Source organism: Ambystoma mexicanum, chromosome 8, assembly GCF_040938575.1.
Source record: "Ambystoma mexicanum isolate Mex_15411 chromosome 8, UKY_AmexF1_1, whole genome shotgun sequence".
Taxonomy (NCBI): domain Eukaryota; kingdom Metazoa; phylum Chordata; class Amphibia; order Caudata; family Ambystomatidae; genus Ambystoma; species Ambystoma mexicanum.
In genome coordinates, this window is record NC_090929.1 from 1,551,385,388 (window position 1) to 1,551,398,798 (window position 13,411).

The following is a 13,411-nucleotide window of genomic DNA, read 5'->3' on the forward strand; positions in this document are numbered from 1 at the left end:
GAAGGCGGTAATGGTTAACGGCCACCGTTAATGGTAACGGTGACCGTTAACCATTACCGCCTTACTACGAGGTCCCTTAGCGGGTTGGTGCTTTAACGCCTGCTTTTTGCAGGCGTTAAAAACCAACCCGCTAAGGGACCTCGGAGCTAATTACGGCACCGCAAAATTGCGGTGCCGTAATTAGCGCCTTCCCCATTCCCATAGAGCCCTATGGGGCAGAAATGGGAATGGGGAAGGGCAATGGCGGAAGGGGGATTTACCGCCCCACCAACCTTGGAATGGGGCGGTAAATCCCCTTTCCGCCAAGGCGGTGCCGGTATTTTACCGGCATGAGCCATGGCGCTAATAGCGCCATGGCTCACCGCCTTCCGTGTAATGAGGCCCATAATGTTTATGGATTTGAAGAGCTCTCTGCCTTCATTGTTGGCCTTTGCTATTGTGTTTTGATAGGAGTTGGCAGTGAGGATGAGTCACCTGCGTGTAGCACAAAGTTCTTTCAGTAGGGCAACATTAGATGCACTGCATGATTTTTGCCAAGTCTTTTCTTGTTGTCTTCTGGTTCTTTCATTACAGTTGAGTTCTTGAATTTAGTAGTGTTCTGGAGTTTTAGGCTTGAGGGTATGTTGTTTCACTGGGGCATGGTAGTTGATGTTGATTGTGAGGGTCGTTTTGAATTATTTTAAAAGCAAGTCATGGGGGTCATTACGAGTATGGCGGTAAGGAGTTAACGGCATCGGTAAAGATGCCGGTGCCGTTAACCCCTTACTGCCAAATTCCGAGGTCCCTTAGCGGGTCCCACTAAGGCCGGCTGGTAAAACCAGCCATCCTTAGTGGGAGCGCCAAGGGACCAGGGAGCTAATAACAGGCCCGCTATTTGCAGGCCTGTTAATAGCTCGCTCCCCATTCCCATTGAGCCCTATGGGGGCTCGAATGGGAATGGGGAAGGGTTTTGTGAATGGGGATTTACCGGGTCCTCCAAGGTTGGAATGACCCAGTAAGTCCCCATTCAGAGAACCCGGACACGACTTTGGAGGCAGACATGGTGCTAATAGCTCCATGGCTACCTCCAAACTCGTAATGACCCCATGGTCTTGAATCAGCTGATGTAAACTTGCCCATGTTAATTGGAGGTTGGCGAGGTCTTCCATGAGAGACTCCACTGTGAGGTTCTCTACTCTGAAGGTTTGTTTGCTATTTTTCAAATGGGTGTGATGGAAGGGCAGTTGCGACAAATGTCAAAGTAGATTGCCAGATGGTACAACTGGTTGAGAAGGATTGGTGAGCTGTTATCAAGGGTGGCAGAGAAATTATTCTGAAGCTGGGAATATTATCTTTTCTATGAGTAGGGTTTTTCCTGTGCTTTGTGAGATTTGGTGTTGAGAATACAGTGGAGATTCCTTCCTTCACTAACTTTGTTTGCTGTGTTGCCTGGGATGCTGTATCTGCAGATCAAGATCTTCGAGTGTGTGAGAGATATGGTGTTTACGAATTCCCTGAAATCTCTGATGAAGCAAGAGTTGAGCTTGGCTGGTCTGTAGATGAGGTGCAAAGTGACTGTGCCCATTTAGGAGAGGAGGAAAGTCGTTGATATTTCCAATGGTGCTGAGGTCCAATCGGATACATGGCCATGATGAATTGTGAATGACTGCAAGGCCTCCACCCATCTTGTTTGGACGGTCTTGTTGTAGAATTTTGTAGCTAATGGGGATGAGGATGTCTAGTATGTGGGTGGAGTTAGATGTCATGAAGATGGCATCCAAGTCACGTGTGGTGACGAGTTTAGTGATCTGTACTTCATGGATGATGATGGAGTTTCTGGTGACACATGTGAGATTGCTGCAATGCAGTGTCCATAATGCTGCTGATGATCAGTGTGGTTGATGATCAGTGGTGATGGTGCAGGTGGACTGTTGGGAGGGAGGGAGCTTACCTGATGTTAGAGGAGCAGGGGTTCTTGTCCTGGGTAGTTCTAGTCTGAACAGGTAAAACATAAATTGCCCTTTTCTTCATCTCATCTGCCCTTCATTGCAGACCCCCATGTGAGGTATGTGACAGTTAAGAAAGTAAAAGAACATGCAGAGGTAAGCAGGTGGGTGGGGTGTATTTCATGTGACCTAAATATACTTGCATCAGCTCATGAAGTGCAAAAGAAAATAGGCTGAGTGCTGCTTAAGTAGGGAAGAAAGATGGCAAAACAAGGCACCACAAGATTAGCAGTGATATGATATGATATGATATGGCATTTGTAACACGCCTATGCACAAGTGTTTCGAGGCGCATGAATGACAGGTGTGTGGTGCTTATCCCATGTGTCCCAGATCCACTTCCACCAGATGACCAACTGCAAAAGAAAAGAGACTGTACGTGCTTGAGCTGTGGTGGTGCTTGGTGCATGCTGACTGTTTGCATGGGAAGGTGAGGGTTGGGCATAGGTGTACGAGAAGTGAAATGCATGGTGATATGGTTATCTGGAGTATGTTGTAGAGTGGTTCTAGGCCTTGGCCCTAAGGCAGGGTTCTGTAACCAGATGTTTTGGACTACGACTCCCATGATCCCTCACCATTAACCATTGTGGTTATGGTTGATGGGAGCTGTAGTCCAAAACATATGGAGAAACAAAGGTTGCAGGCCCCTGCCCCCCTAAATAGTGAGTTTTAAGAGCAGGGAGTAAGTGGGGAGGAACAGCAGAAAAGGCAAGCTGTTGGTGGAGGTTGGTGGGGAAAAGCGATACAAATACTCTTTGATTTTATGGAAAGTATTGTGGAAGCCACATTGTTGCTATTTGTCTCTTTCCCTTTTCTCAAGGACTTATTTCCAATGTATACTAGAAGTGTTCCACACTATCCTTCTCACTATGAAATCCTGTTGTCAGAAATAAGTTTGTACACTTATTCTAGGTCTTGATAATGTGTTTTGCTAAGTAAGATGCTTGTCACGCTCTTATAGCAATGCACACTGGAAGTGATTAATATAAATGAAATTTGCCACATTTTAATAAGCAACAGTTGTCAATGTTAGTACCATTAAATAATATCCTTTTCTCTTAGGTTGGTTTGATGCTGATTCACACCATTTTGTCTCATAAGATATTTTTCCTTCTTTCAGCGATGGCTGGTGATTTGTGTTTTTTATTGAAGGGGCATAAACATATTCCATGAATATGAAGGAGCAACCGAGAGTAGCTCCTCCATAATGGGTGGTCGGTGTTGGGGGCCTGCCCTTGGACCACCGGGCAGGCCCCTACACATGTCGGGAGCACCCGACACTGTCCATCTGTGTGGTGATCACGCCGCGGCCAAAAGATTTGGGGGTCACCCCACCCGCTTCAGATCACTGGAGCGAACCACGTGGCTGGGGGCACCCAGCACATGGCGGCCCCGGCTCTGGGGGCACCCAGGCCGGGATCGCCCCAACAGCCATGATCACATGGCGGCAGTATCCTTCAGGGACGGCGTTGCCCAGCAGGGGCACCATCCTCATGCTGGGCCCGTCCTTGGGCCAACAGCATGCAGTGTCGCACCAGCATGGTGCTGGACAATAACCACACCAGAGCCTTTGTTGGTCTGACGGACGAGCCGGAAACGGCTCGTCTCTTTTATTGAGTTGGTCACGTGACCCATTACAACATCCTGGGAGCTACCATGCTCCCAGGAGGGGTGCCATGCAACACTTCTCCTTTTTTCAAAACAAAAACCCCAACACCCCAGCACAACCACACACTAATACTACTGTCACCACTCTACTAGTTTTTCACACCATTTATTAACCTGGGTGAGTGGTTCTACTGTCACGACACACTGATGAGAGCCACTGCCACCACATGAAGCCTTTTGCATGTACGGATATGCACGACATCACACTTCCCACCGACCGGGCCATTTTAAGCAAGTCCGTGTCTGCCGGCTCCGAGTCTTCATGGGTATGTTGGTGACAATGTTCATCTTCTGCCATTGTGGAGTTGCAGAAAGCCAGCTTATGTCCTCACCATTGTTCATTTTGGACAGCCAGATCACAGTCCAAAAGGCCCGGCAAAGCCGCACCTGGGGGGGGGCCAGGGGCCACATCGGCCTAGTCCGTAGTCTAGTGCAGGCTCACCGCAACAGGCTCCTGGTGGTGGGCTGACAACCACTCCTTCCACTCAGGGGCAGCTGACAGGGAGATACCGATGATAGGGTAGAGTGTGCACGAGCACTCACCAGAGCCGCAGCCGTCATGTTAGTCGCCCCTGGTGACATCAAGGGACTCCATGAGGAGTGGGCTGATGGGCGGCGCCAGTCACCTGGCCCCCTCCCCTCTTCGTCTCCGGACTTGCCCGCTCTTCTGAGCGCCCACCGCCCTGCTCCGTGTCCAGCCTGATCGGGGCTATCCTTCTTGCGCCCCCTCTTGATGATGGCAGCTCCCCCCAATGGTGGCAGGCGAGGACATGCTTGGGGGTCAGTGTTCTTGTAGGCCCTCTTGTCTGGAGGGGAAGGGGTGGGCGCCTGCAGCTCCGCTGAGTGGCCCAAGGCCATTGCCTCCCTCCATTCAGTTTCTTTGTTGACCCACCGCAGCCTTGCCTTTCACCTGCTGCGGGTGAACTGCTCTACTTTCTCACCGCTGCGGGCCTCCGTTACTTTCTGCTTTTTTTTTTATAATTAATTTCATTTTTTTTGGTCGCCGCGGGCCCAGGCGGTGATGGGCCCGCCTCATTGCCCCTTTTTTAGGGCTGCTGCAGGCCACGTTTCCACCGATTTTGTCATTTTTTTTTTAATGCTCTGAACTGTAGCGATTATCCTCAGGGGAAAAGTGGGGGGTAGCTCACTACCCCGCACAGATGCCGCGTGCATGGCTGCTCCTGTGGGGGAGGGACTGCTCCACTTTGTTGCGGCCGGGGGCCGCCGGGTATCTTATTGCGGCTCCCGCCACCAGCATTTCTTCCTGGGGGCTCTTTCCCATCGCGGGGACGACCCGCCCCCCGCCTGTGTCGTCGGAAGCCGCATCCTCCTTGCCTCTCTCTCATCCACGGCCAACGCCGCCTTTGTTAGTTCTCCTCCCCACGGGGGGGGGGGCAGCATCTACCGCCGCAGGCGCTGCTCCTTTTTCATGCGGCCGATGCCGCAGGGCCAGCTCACTCCCCAGAGGGGAGGGTAGCCGCTCCTCCTCCCACAGCTGCAGCCACGGCATCTCATCCTCCCCACGGGCAGGTGCAGCGCCTCTTCATTGTGGCACAGTGGCTCCATATTTTCTTGGGGGCCTGCAGGCCATGCGGCCAGCACTGATCCGATGCCTCATCTGATGCTGAAGCCGCGCGGGCCCAGCCGCTTCATGTTACGTGGCCCACGGGCAGGGGTTAGGGGGCAGCTCACCCTCCTCCCATTCTTCTTGCGGCCACCGCTGCCTCCTCTTGCGGCCACCGCCGCATGGTATCCTGCAGGCACCAGGCGGACCGTGCCACGAGAGGACACAGGGCCCTCGGACACCTGCAGAGTGGCCGACACCTCACCCAACAACCAGAAGATGGGCCTCCAGCAGCCCGCATCCCCTCGCGGTCCGGATGCCTTTGTTGCCATTGTTGGGGGCCTGTCCTTGGACCACCGGCCAGGCCCCTACACGTGTCGGGAGCACCCGACACAGTCCATCTGTGTGGTGATCACGCCGCGGCCAAAAGTATGGGAATCACCCCACCCACTCCAGATCACTGGAGCGATCCACATGGCTGGGGCACCCAGCACACGGCGGCACGGGCTGTGGGGGCACCCAGGCCGGGGTCGCCCCAACAGCCATGATCACATGGCAGCATATCCTTCAGGGACGGCGTTGCCCAGCAGGGGTACCGTCCTCGTGTTGGGCCCTGTCCTTCGGCCCACATCACGCGGTGTCGCACCAGCATGGTGCCGGACAATAACCACACCAGAGCCTTTGTTGGTCTGACTGACGAGCCGGAAACAGCTCGTCTCTTTTATTAAGTTGGTCACCTGGCTACTGCCACGTGACCCATTGCAACATCCTGGGAGCTACCATGCTCCCAGGAGGGGTGCCATGCAACAGTCGGTCGGCGGCCCATAGTCCGCTATGGATGAGCGGCCACTGTCTTCTTGGGAAGCGTAGCACTCAAATAAAAATTAATTATCTGTTTCGTCTGTGAGATTAAAGATAAAGGGCATCATCACGAGTTGGGCGGTAACGCCGGCGCTAATAGCGCAGGTGTTATTAGTCCTACCACCAAACCCACCGGCTCTATTAGCGCCGGATCACAGGTTTGGAGGGAATGGAAATCCCCATTCCCCATTGAGCCCATTCGGGAATGTCCCATTCCCCATTGGGCTCAATGGGGAAATGTTGCGCTTTTACCACCGGCGGATTTCCCACCGGAGGTTAACGCGTCTGAAATCGGCAAAATCTCAGCAGATTTCCCTCCAATTTAGAGCTGGGCAGAAATCAGCCGAAGCCGTAATTTGGTGGACCCTTAAATCTTTAAGGGCTATCGCCAAACTCGTGATGAGGCCTGAAATAACATTTTACATGCTGGCTACAGATTGATCCGAAGTGCTTTGGTATCCGAACCTTTCTTTCAGTACGAGTAAAGACTCATAATTTACAAATAATAGAAAATAACAAACAATAAGAAACATTCATTTATATGTGGTGGTATGGTTCATTACAATATCTGTCAGCACTCTAACACCCCTTCAGAGCCTACCCACATCAAAGTACCTCCCCCCAAACGGTTAACATTCCCTCAGTGTGATGTTGACATTACCGAAGGACACATGGAATGTCAACGTATGCCTCAAAATACTGCATTTAGCCCGACATTAGGGGATGCCTCTATCAAGGCTGCTATCATTCTACCTTTAATGAAAACAAACACAGCACCTGTGCATTCCTCAAGTTTTGCTGCTGTCAGAAACGGCTGAGTTGACTCTGGCAAACTTGCACTTGACAGCAACACTCTTAGAGACAGACTCTTGCACTTCCGTCTTTATATTGTCCCGTCTTCATGTTAGTCTACTTGTTGTCTGATGTGTCTTCATGTGGTGCCCTGATGGCTGCGGGCGACCGGCGCGATACAATTAAATAAATAAACAGATAGCTAGACGGCCAAATAGAGTGAGAAAGAGACACACTGCTGGATCAGTTTATGAGGGGCTTGGTAGAACTATTATGCATACATCTTTGCATCCCTATTCTGATTATGTCACAGTTGATTCATGATTTCACAATACCTGTCAGCATGATGTGTGAAAATCATCTCTCTCAGCAAGTTTCATCTGCCACTAAAACACTTAGCAAACAATGGGCCTCATTACGGGTCCAGCAGTAACCGTGCCGGTGCTACTGGCGGGTTGCCGCCGGACCCGTAAATATTTACCAGCGCCTGACTTCCCGGTGCCAACAGGAGATAACAACCCTTGCAGACGGGAAAGTCAGGCGCTGGCAAATTGTAAGTCCCCGTTCCGATATGGAGCGGGACCATGGAAGCACTGGCACCATTGCTAACAGTGAATGTGCTTCTGTGACCAGTCTGCCTACTGTGGCCGCTGTGCCCGGCAGGGTCAGACCTGTCGGGTACGGCGGCTCCGGCAGGCAGACCTGTAATATGCCAGTCGGGAAACAACAGTGCCGGTAAGCGTATCGGCACCCTTGTTTGCAGACCGGCAGGGCCAGAATGAAACCCAATATGTCTAGTTTTTCAGATTATTATTTTCTGAAGTCATTTTCTTGGTCCAATGGCAGTTATTATTTGATTAATTGGGAGCCATGTATTGTAAAAAGTGTATTTAGTGTACCAGAGAGCAGGGCTATAGCTGCATGTTACCCTTTATTATAATTGAAGTAATTTTGGAGATCATTTTGCTGCCTGACGTAAATTGCCTGGTGGGAACGGCTTACATTCGTATTTATGTGCAAACGGCCGCTTCCAAGCAATTTTTGTCATTTGCAGGGCAGAGAGCAAACGAGAAGAGTAAAGAGATGTGGAAGCTTCCTCACACCTCTCTTTTGCACTCAGTAGTACAGAGTAAATGCCGCCTGCCATGTACACATGGCATGCAGCGTTTACCATGCTAATCCGCTTGCTTTTTGGTGGGGCAAAGAGCAGGTGTACACCATAGAAAATGATTGGTTTTATACTAGCATAAAAATACCATGCTGGCGTGAAAACAAGTCGCCTTTCAAGGAAGAGAGTAAAAGGGAGGCGGAAACGGAACTCCAATTCCGTTCCCCCTTTCCGCCTCCACAAACAATGTAAATTCCCTGGAGCGTGAATGGAGGCGTTGAGACAAGTTTACCGTACCATTGTAACACTTGTCTTTAATGTCTTAATTTCTGCTCCTGGGGACTCGATAATTAGCTCCTTTAAATGAAATGTACATTGCATGTATGAGACCATCGATGTTGCCTTTAATTGCTGTTGGGTCCCCAGCATGCAATTAACCTAGCTCAAAAGTAAAGCATGTTAATGGTATGTCTAATAATTGGGGGTTTTCAAGTTGATTTTCATTAATTTTTTTTTATTTTTTATGGAAAGTGGGGAGACACCCTGCACCCTCTCCACTGCACTACATGCCTCCTAACTACACCCCCACCAATATTGTCTAACCCCAGCTTACCATTTACATTTTTGGGGTGGAATTCCAGTGCAAAAATGTGAGAAAAATAGATTCCATCAAAGAAATGATGAATAATACTACTTGTGTATTGACATGGCAAAATCGTCTCTGCTCTTAAATTTTGCTCCTGATTTCTCAATACAAAATCTGCCTTGACATTTACAGCTTTAAATGTGAGTCAGATTGCATTGAAATCTATTTATTTTATGCCTGCATGGAAATCTCATGCAGACATAACATTCTGTTGCCTTCGAAGACCAAGGAGACTAGCAAGCAAACCCCGCCTTTTGCACCTTCTCCACCTTGTAAGAGGATGAAAATGGGTTGGAGCAGTAAAGCAAGGCATACACATTTGCCCTGTGCCACTGCTCTGCCCACTTTAAAATGCCCCCCAATGTTGGTTATCAAATGCATTTTTATTAAACGGCTTAAAATGTTTCTTTGCTACAATGTATAAATTGGATATATGTGTGCTTTTTCCAAACATATTGTACACAATTAACACACAACTTCAAGAATCTATGTGAATGCAAACAATCCTTTTTAATCTATTGCCTAATATGACTTCAAATATATTTTGTTTCATCCAAGAAGATACGCTATTGATTAAATGCAACAACAGCTGAACGATCTCTTTCTTTAAAGTAATCAAGAGGGCAAGGGGATGGTGGTGAGGCCATATATCATAGGGAATAAAATACCTACCAATACCCATCAGTACTACTGTCCGCAAAAGGGAAAGTGCATGTAAAGTGCATGGAAAGAAACTTGGTCATGTTTCTCACTTTGGTCATGCAACTCCTTGTTGACTTGCAATATCTTCACAGCCTCTTGTAGCGGGTACTTTAATATCTTCACATCCTATAGTAGCGGGCACTTTAATATCTTTACAACCTATAGTAGCGGGTACTTGATCCCATGCATCACTCTTTCCCAAACTGATGCCATATTTCACACAGTGCCAGATGTCTGCACTGGCCCAGCAGCACCATTCTCCTTCCTGCCCTTTTTTGATTCAGGGAACTCACATTGACCCACCGTGGGGCGTCCACAAAATATTTTCCCATACTAATTGCCAGCGTCGTGATGCCCCTGCCAACCAGGAGAGATGCGAGCAAGGTCATCCATCGTTAGTGAACGAGGCCAGCACATCGGGTCAGGCTAATTTGGTGCTATTAAAGTAAACAATGCTGCCCCCTGGAGTGTGAACTCTTTTCCAGTGATTTGACTAGTCTCCTCAAATAAGGGTTCACTAAAGTTATTTTGTGCGCTGACTGACACTGTTTCTGCTGCTGCCCCTCATTAATTTGATTTTCTCAAAGGTCTCAACTTTGTTTAAAACACTGCCATTCACTGCGCCTGTCAGACAGAAGACCGGTTGATGTCTCCATAGGCGCCGTAGAAGAATGCTGTTGTGTGGCTTCAGTCAGCCTGTCTCCTCCAGCAGGGCCCATTTAAAGTGTGTTGATTGACAGAGAGTGGAATAATACCTTTCTAAACCCCATGTCCCTAATGGTGCATGGTTTCATTGGCCAAAGCGTAACAACTGGCAAATGATCATGCATTTTTATTATTCATAGAATTCCTGGAAATACACATGTGGAATAAGATTTGCAAACAACAGGCAAGTAACGCATACGTTTCAGAATGTATTCAATGTTCTCAAAAGGGCATCGCATCAGGCAATGCGATATATGTCGATGACACTAGCCGAAAGTTGTTTTTTGTGTGGACTAAAAATGGACACACTTTTCACATATAAAAAATCTTAACTAGGTGTAGGCTGTATTACATTAGTTAGTTGTTCAAGATGACACGGCAGTAAAGCAACTATATAAGCTACTTCCTGGAACTGTCAGTGGACTGTAAATAGAAGAGGTACATCTTAGTCTAAGCCTTTAAGTAGGTGCAAGTGAAATTATGAGCTTATATGTGGAAATGCAGAGCTATCAGTGTGATAAGAAAAAATCATCATTGGGGGGAAGTTGTTCCCCACAAACGTCTTTCGCTATCTTGCGCCCTTGAAAGGAACAACATGCACTGGAAAAAGCGGATATTGTTGGCTTTCGAACATGCATTGGCCATACGTTTACATAATATGCTGTTAGGAGGAGTCACAGAGTGCTATGTTTAGGGTGGGGCATTAAGATCCTTACCCTAGGTAAACAGGCTATAGTTAAGTTGTTCTTGTCTATTCTAGTGGTTGCTGTTCCTGAGCAATCAAGGCTACCTGTTAGTGGATGAGTGTGGTAGACAAATATACAGAGTAGCGCAGTACTAGTTTGAATCACAGCAAAATGAATAAAACAGGTCGTTCAGCGCGAGCTTCGAAAATCATTCTGGATCACCTCCAGGCGATGTCAATGAAATGGTGGTGCGGGGTGCCCCAAATGGCACTAGACTGGAATTACACAAAAGAAGAATGTCTGTCCTGATTCTATCATCAGTGTTTTACACTGTGGGGCATGCATGCCATTCTATAAAAGGCAAAAGGGTGGAAATGGGTACAACATCTTGACCTAGTATCATTCCCTTCTGTCACATAGATCCATATCAGTTTTAGATCCTCCTTTTCCTCATTATCACACCCACTCCACTCTGGTGACCTGCATGGGTCTGCCTTATCACCATTGCACATTCACATGTATATGGTACATTAGATTAATAGTATTGATTCATTTAGCCTAGTCTCTTATAACTATTCAGAAGATGCACAGAACATTTGGAGTACAAGATCTTAGCAAAACACCACCACCAGAATTACAAGTCCACCTGTGACACATTGACCAATAGATGGCATGAAACTTCTTATAGCTTAATGATAATAATAATCATCATCATAATAATAATACAACTGATGTATATTGTTGATTCATATGGAAAAGTCTCTAATAACTATGCAGAAGGAATACCACCATAAATATTACAAATCTCCGTGTGAAACATTGAGCAATGGATGTCATGAAACGTGTTACATGGGGACTGCTTGGTCATTAAAAGTGCAGGAGTGGGTGGAGCCTGCAATGATTCCTTCTGGGAATTCAGGACAAACTTAGATTCACTTAGAACTTATAGAGTTAATTAAGGAATAGAGTGCTAAAAAACGGCATCATTTCTGCATCTTATGTGTCCTGCATCATATGCGTTTTTTATATGTTTAATGTTTTTAGGATGTCTTTAATTGTGCTTCTGTCTTAATTGCCACCTTGCTAATAGATGGGATTTCTTCTACGAGCCAAGTGTATGGGCCTCATTATAACCCTGGCGGGAGCAGTGCCTGTGCTACAGGCATGGCTGCCGCTGGAGTTGCATTTTTTCCGGCACCCATCAATGAGGAATTACTGGGTAATTCCGACATTGCCGGACCCGGTAATTCCTGCATTGCCGGGTGCCGGTTCCTGTCAGTCCCGATTCCCATTTGAGCCCCATAGGTCACAATGGGAATGGGGAAGCCACATGCACCGGCACCAGAAACAAATACGTCCAGGAACAACAGACTAGGTATAAAACCACGCAGAATCAGGTATGAGTATCACCTTCCTGCCCCCTCCACAATGAGGGACCACCACCACCATCTCGGGGCCAGGACCCATACCAGCTAACTGCAAACTCCTGTCGCCGAAGCTCACATCCTCCCCCACTGACTCCATCACTGTATATATTATCTACAGGCAGCCAGACCCACCTACGACCTTTGTGGAAGAGATCACTCACTTGATCACTGACAATATCAAACCTCCTCCAGAGTCATACTACTAGAAGATCTCAATCTAGGCCTCCATGACCCGCTGGACACAACAGTAACGGCAGCAGCAAATACCCTTACAGACCTAGGCTTCATACACCGTGTCACAGATCCCACCCACCTCAACGGAAGATCCTTGGACTGGGTAGCAGACCTGAACAGTCAGATAACCATCAAGTCCAATGACCCCTGCCCTTGGTCGGCCCACTACATCCTATGCTTCAATTTCCCCCTCAAGAAGCAACTACCATCGGCCACCCCAAGCCTACCTCCCACACTTGTCCTCAGCTCCAGGAACATTTCTAAAGAATCCATCTCCCCTCTACTCTTACCGCTGGCAGAGAGCACCTTGGTTCATCCGACACAAAGATTCTAGCAGACCTCTACTCAAGTATGCTCACCAATGCAGTAAACCTGGTAGCACGCCTCCTCGCTAGAAAGACCATACCTATGAGTCATATCATCTCATGGTTTACCCCAGACCGCTCAACCCTGCAATCCAAAAAAAAGGCAGACTGAAACCATATGGAAGTAAGACCTCACACGCCTCACCAAATCTACCTTCACCATCATAGCTAAAAAATACAAACAGTCCATCATTGATGCTAAAGCAGTTGTCTACAACTCAAGGATAGCCAAGACCAAATCCAACTTGCAAGAGTTATTCAAAATTCTCAGAGAACTAGAGACCCCATCCCCGACACTGAGCACCTTCACTAAGGACGAGTCTTTGTGTATTAGCATTCAGAATGCAATGAGAACAAAAATAATCTCCCTGCCGCAGAAAATTACTAAGAAACGTGCAGAAGTCAGCCCCTCCAATTTGCCTGACAACTAAATGATAACTCATTCCACTCCAGCCTTCAACTTCAGAGCAGTATCAGAAATTAGAAACAGCTAATATTCTCAAAAACCTAAAACCCTCCAGATGCAAAGGGGACATATGCCCATCTATGATAATCAAAGAATGCACTGAAACAGTAGTCCCTTTTATAACAAGTTACACCAACGCATCCTTTTCATCCAACCAGGTCCCAGCCAGTCTAAAAGAATCATGGGTTCTCCCACTGTTAAA